This window comes from Marmota flaviventris, chromosome 5, assembly GCF_047511675.1.
Source record: "Marmota flaviventris isolate mMarFla1 chromosome 5, mMarFla1.hap1, whole genome shotgun sequence".
Classification (NCBI taxonomy): domain Eukaryota; kingdom Metazoa; phylum Chordata; class Mammalia; order Rodentia; family Sciuridae; genus Marmota; species Marmota flaviventris.
In genome coordinates this window covers 154,963,443-154,970,442 of record NC_092502.1, presented here as the reverse complement: position 1 = coordinate 154,970,442, position 7,000 = coordinate 154,963,443, and the positions used below count along the sequence as shown (strand labels likewise).

The 7,000-nt window shown below is 36.5% G+C and overlaps 1 pseudogene; it reads right to left on the bottom strand.

Moving 5' to 3' along the window:
• Positions 1–206: 206 nt before the first annotated feature.
• On the bottom strand, positions 207–1,407 carry LOC114079716 (speckle-type POZ protein pseudogene; annotated as a pseudogene).
• Between the last annotated feature and the right edge of the window lie 5,593 nt (positions 1,408–7,000).

Here is a 7,000-nt window from a genome sequence, read left to right as displayed (position 1 = left end):
GTAGCCCGAGTCCTGGGCCTTTCCCTCACCGCCCCCCTTGGCTTCCCCAAGTTATTTAGTGCTGTTTCAAAAGTCTGGGGCCATGATGCAGTCTCTTCCCCACAACAGAGTAAAGCTCCACAGATTGCGCTGTCTACCTGGTGGTCAGTGGCAGCAACAGGGGCTGCTACTTCTGGAAAATCCGGAGTCCTGCAAAAGGCAGGATCTTAGGATTGCTTCAGGCGTTTGCGCGGGGGGTGGGGGGGGGGGGGTGGAGTCCCAGGACAGGGCACTGTGCTGAAGCCAGAGAGCGATATGCTTCAGCCACCAAGTGGGGATGTGACACTATCATTGACTTCCATCCAGAGGTCTCAAGACATCTGAAGCATGATAGTTGATGAAATCCACTGCCTGAGTTTTCAACTGATCTGCGCTGTGGAGGTCAGCCAGGATGAGAATTTCTGCATTCTCCACAGAGAGGTTACTGCAGAGGGCATCCTCACACATGACCTTCAAACACTCCAGGGCATACTTGTCAGCAGCTGCCAGCAGATCATCAGCCATTTTGTCGAGATTTGGAGCCTTCCCCGTGTAAATGAAGCACATCATCTCCTTAAAAACTTCAGGCTCCACGTCATTGATTTCAACCCGATTCTTTTTGCTCTCCTCCCTTCCATGTTCAAACACGGCACTAAAAACTGGAGAACGTGCTGCTAAGATAGCTCTGTGAGCCTGGAACTCTTGGCCAGCAACACACAGGCAGCAGTCTGTGAACCGGGAATTCTCCCACAGCCCTCCTAACTCATCTGCCAACCGGCATTCAGGAACCTTCACCATATTCATGGTATTCTGGCCAGAAATGTTTACGGAATCTTGTACCACACTCACCTCACAAAAGAGGGTAAGCTTGTCATCAGGGAGAAGCCGGTTAGCCTCATCCAAAAGAAAATCTCTACGGATGAATTTTTTGAATCCCCAGTCCTTGCCTTGCACAAACCTATAAGCTCGTTGACTCTCCATAGCTTTGGTTTCTTCTCCCTTAGCATTCAGGATGGAGAATTTGAATTTTGCCCGAACTTCACTCTTTGGACAGCTGACCAGTAACAGGTAAAGTGACAGGTAATCTTTGCTTTCTTCATCTAGCCCTTTTGGGTTTACTCGCAAACACCATTTCAGTTTATCATTGACTCCTGATGAAAAGGTTGAACTTTTAATGACTTCACCCATTTCGTCCCGGCAAAAGCTAAAGTTATTAATGGTCCACATGTAGGAGAATTTCACTACCTTGATCTGAGTGTAGCACCAGCTCTCAGCTACAGGGCCACTCGACATTTCTGCCGGAGGTGGAGGACTTGGAACCCTTGACATCGCCAGTTTGAAGGTTAAACAAGGTTTCCAAAGTCAGGGAACAAAGATTTCTGTTCTTTCTTCACTACACTGAGCTGAAAGGGCTCCCACAGGCCAAATATGGAACATCTTGTGCATCACAAAGATTGTAATTGTTGGTAGAACACAATGAATTAAAAGCCATGCGTTCATGATGATACTGAGAGCGGCGGCGACAGCTGCTGGTCCCTGTCCCCCTGCACTCGCCTCATACTGTCCGCAACATCTGGGACCTGCAGGACCGCTGATACACAAATACACACACTCCGAGCGCGCACACTCACACACACACACACACACACACACCACACACACCACACACACCACACTCTCTCTCTCTCACACACACACACACACACACACACACACACCGACACACCATTATTTGTATTCTTGATGATTGTCATTTTAACTGGAATCATATGATGTCTCAGTGTAGTTTTCATTATAATTTCCCTGATTGCTAAGACTGTTAAACATTTTTTTTTCTATAATTGTTGGCTATTTTTATTTAGATTTCTTCTTTTGATAAATATCTGCTTAGTTTTTTGATAGTTATTAATTGCAGTTCTTTTTTTGTATGTGTGTGTCCTTTTTATATATCTTTATATATTCTGGATATTATTCTCCCATTGGTGAATAACTGTCAAAGATCTTCTTTCATTCTTACTTTGCTGTGTGGAAGCATTTTTTTTTCAAATTTTATGCTATTATCTTACCAATTTTCAGTTTTGTTTCTTGAGCTTTAGAAATGTTATTGAAGAAGTGGTTGGCTGTGCCAATATGTTGGGTGGTTTATGCTATGCTTTCTTCTAGAAGTTGCAAAATTTCTGATCTAATTCCTAGGTCTTTGAACCACTTTTAGTTGACTTCTGTAGAGGGTGAGAAATAGCAATCTATGCTTTTTCTTTTGCATATGGTTATTTAGTTTTCCCAGCACAATTGGTTAAAAAATGTTTTCTTCAATGTATGTTTTTGGAATCTTTGTCAAGTATCATATATCTGTATCCATGTGGGTTGCTTTTGTGTCTTCTATTCTATTCTATTGTTCATCACTTCTGTTTTTATGTCAATATCACTCTTTTTTTGTTACTACAGATCTGTAGTATAATCAGAGATCAAGTATTGTGCTGTCTCCAGTATTTCTCTTCTTGCTTAAATTTGCTTCAGCTATGTTTTCATCTTTAGTTTCTCTCAGTAAGTTTTATACTTTTGTATACATTGTTTATACATATATCAGTAAATTCATCTCCAAGCATGTCATTTTTTCCTTTGATAAAAATAATAATATTGACTTAAATTTTGTGTTCCTTGTTGCTCAATATGGTTATAAAGCAATGAACCAGAATTTTTTATATGACCTTGTGTCCTGCACAAGCTGGGATCATGATGATAATGGTGACTAGAAGCAATAGTGATCTTTCCTTTTCCATGTGTTAATGGAAAAATATCTAGCTGTATAATATTAAATTATTATATTACATAATATTATATTATATTATATATTATGTTTTATATTATAGTATACATCATATTATACCATATGTTTTATATTACATTATATATTATTTATTATAATACTATATTTTATTATTAAATGTGTGCTTAGGTGTAATTTTGAGGGGTGGTATAGATACCTTGTATTTGGGGGCATTTTGAATGGTCTTAATATATTCCTATGTTCATGGGACTTCTTTCTATAAATTTGATGAATTTATTCCAGGCCCATGGGCTTAGCTCTTTTAATTGGCTATTAATTGGCTATCTTTTTCAACTGGCATTTAAATTCTCTTGGAATTTTCACATATGTTAAGGGAGTGTAAATCAATTAACAGTGTGAGATTACCTCTTATGAGTTAGAGTAGCTATTATCAAAAAAGCAAATTACAGATGCTAGTACAGATGTGGAGAAAGGGGATTTCATTAGCATTATAGGTGGGAATACAAATTACTGAGACGTTATGGACAAAAGTACATGGATCTTCCTAAAAATATAAGAACAGAACTACTGTGCAACCAGCAATCCCATTGCTGGGTATATATCCAGGGAAAATCAAATCATTATATCTAAGACACATCTGAACTCACATTTATTTTTGATAATTTTTTTATTGTAAAAATTTGAATTCATTAATCAGACATTATTTCCCTATGTACATGAATTACAATAAGATCAGTAGGATTGGATTCTACATCATGTAAAACCAAAAGAATGAGGTATTATACTTCATCTATGTATGATGTGTCAAACTACATTCTACTGTAATGTAGAACTAATTACAAAAAATTTTAGAAAGTAAGAATAGGAATTTTTAAGGAGAATATGATAAAAGATTAAGAAAAAATTTAAATTCAAAAGTTAAATATTCAGCTTCATAATAAAAACGAAGGTTTGTATGAGTAAAGATACTTTAAAAATTTGAGTCCATTATATTTCTATGCATGCAACAAATAAAATGTCTTAGATTTCATATACTACATGTGCCTTATTGATCTATTAATAAACACTTAAACTTTGTTTTCTTATACATATATCACATTGGTTAAGATAGCTTACAAATATCTACAATGAATATCTATAATAAATATATACAATTAAATTAATAATAATAAAATAGAAAAAACATCTCAAAATAAAATCAACATAGTAATATATATATATATATATATATATATATATATATATATATATATATATAGTAATTACAATTTCCTTTCCTTCTAGGGACCTGTATTAATGGAGTGAAAAAGGAGAACTATATATAAAAAGCTGGGTTTGATAATAATATGAGTTCGGTTCACAATGTGAAATAGTTTACTATGCTAACCCCTGATATTATGGGTTAAAGGAGGTTGAAGACCTAACTTTTCAGTATATGTAAATGAGACCTTATTGAAAATAAGGTCTTTTCAGGTGATCAAGTTAAAATGAGGGCATTAAAGTGTACCCTCTTCCAATATGATTAATGTTCTCCTAAAAAGGAGATTTGGGGACAGAAGGGTAAATATAAGGATACAGGGAGAACACCATCTGCAAGTCACAAAACACCTGAGGCCCCCAGAAATTAAGGGAAAGACTGTAACAAAGATTCCCTCACAATTCTTGGAACAGTGATCCTTGGAATGTTAGGTTTGCATTTTCAGCCTCCAAAACCACAAAGTGATATATTTTTTCTGGTTGAAAACATGAGTTCTATGGTACCTGGTTACAATATCTCCAGGAAACTACAATATCTGAGATGACAATTTGGGAACTAGCAGTTTGAAATGCTTTTAGAGTGAAAGTAACAAACTATCTAAATGCTAGTAGTTTATTTATTTTTTTTTACTTAAAAATATTTTTAGAGGACAGTAGCAACTCAGTGCTGTCTATCAAGTCATTGAAGAATTCATGGTAAAGATACCTCAGTCTATCTCTGTTGGTCTTCTTATGGGGAAGGTCACCCCTGGTGTGGATGAGACACTAAGGATCTAGCCATTTTAGCAGAAGGAAAGGAGAAAGACATAAACAAAAGTTCCTCTATCAAATTACACGCACATATTTCCAAATGTTCATGTTTTCTCAGAAGCTGTCAGAAGGCATATGATCACTCCTTATCTGTAATTAAGGAGAACACAAAAATAAATATTATAATACTACAGTCTCTTAAAGGAAGCCAGGCCAAGGAAAAGTAGTTTAGAAATAATTTGTATATCCCACCGTACTGTATACCAAATGGGCTTATACAGTGGGTGTGTCATGTTCAGCCATTCACTGAGCACCAGACTAAGGCAACTTAGGACAGCAACATGCATTTTCTTTCATAAAGGAGAAAACATTGAATCTGGACAAGCATGTCCATGAGGTGAATAATAGCAAGCAACAAACAGCCTGTTATGGTTTAAATAAGAGGTGTCACCCAAAACTCATGTGTGAGACAGGGCAAGAATTATACAGAGGTGGAATGGTTGGAAGTGAAAGTTGTAATTTAATCAGTGGATTAATCCATTGATATGGATTAGATTACAACTCTCACAGTCCAACTACTGCACCTCTGAGTGGTAACTGCAGCCAGGTGGGGAGATGCTGGAGGAGGTGGATCACTAGGGGTGTTCCTTTGGAGCTTACATTTTGTGTCAATTGAATGGAGCCATCTCTCTGTTCCCTGCTCCCATGTCCTGAGCTGCTTTTCTCACCCATGCCTTCCAGGGTGTTGTTCTGCTGTACCTCAGACTCAGAGCTATGGAGTCAGCCATCTATGGACTGATACCCCTGAAACTGTGATCCAGTTTCCTTCTATAACTTGTTCTTATCTGGTCTTTTGGTCACAGTGACAAAGAAAATACTTGATGAAAACCTAAACCACTGAGGTTTTCAAATTCCTTTTTTGGTTTCTTGTATCCGAACTTGCATGCTTACTTGTAAATGATCCACGAAGGACATCAGAACAACAGGTGCTATTTTTTTGTACAGGTTAGGAAAGAGCAAGAATTTATTAATATTATCTATGCAGAAATACAAATGTATAGGGAGGGGGAACCTGGGAGGAATATACGAACTCTAGATAGGGCAGAGGGGTTGGAGGGGAAGGGAGGGGCATGGGGTTATAAATGATGGTGAAATGTGATGATCATTATTACCCAAAGTACATGTATGAAGACATGAATTGTTGTGAATATACTTTTTATACCATAGATACAGAGAATAAAAAAGAAATACAAATGTAAATACAAAAAAAACACAAGGTATTTTTATACCAAAAAAGCATACTGTAGTCATTACACATTGATGCAATGTTATAATACCTTATTACTACAGCATTATCTTTCAATTTTTGTATTTAACTTAGTGAGAGATGTTTTAACATTTGCTTTTACTTAATTAGTAGTTTGAATTGTTAGAAATACACTTAACAACCATCTATATATATATCTGGTACCAAGAATTTGCAGTATTTTTTTCATTGATAATGAATTAGTTTCCCTGTCTATTTATTAAAAACAATCATTTTAAATTATAATGAAAGAAGGTCTGATTAAATATTTCAAAAAGTGCTTAATCAATATAAATTATGATGTAATGGAATGACAATTAGATGTATTCCCTCACTGATGTTTTGCAAAAGGACAGGTGGATAAACTAGGATGCAAGACTTGCTGAGAGAATGAAGGGCAATAAATTTAAAAAAAAAAAATTTAAATGAATTTGGATGAATAAGAAAACATATATTGAAAATATCCTTGACATCATTAAACAACTGATGTTCCACACAGGCCAACTGGAAGTGATGACAATCAAAGTTGATATAAGTGTATTCTACAAAAACAAATACAGAGTTCCCCTCCCCGGTATGGTACTGGCTGATGCTGAGTAAACTACCAGGAAATTGCAACCCTTAAGAAGCTCATTCATTTGCTGATTAGTGAATCATAAAATACAACCTGGTTAAACATATGGAGAGGTTTCTTCGTCCGGCATAAAAGAAATCTATCTACGATGGTCAGGCCATTGTCATTATAGTGGCTCTAGAGTCATCTATCATTTTGCTCCATGATTAGCAGCAGGTGGCTCCCAGGCTCAGATTGCTCTTGTAACACCAGCAGGAGAGAGCTGGCCAAGTAGAAGTGGTGCACTTCCCCAGCAAGCTTCATTTAA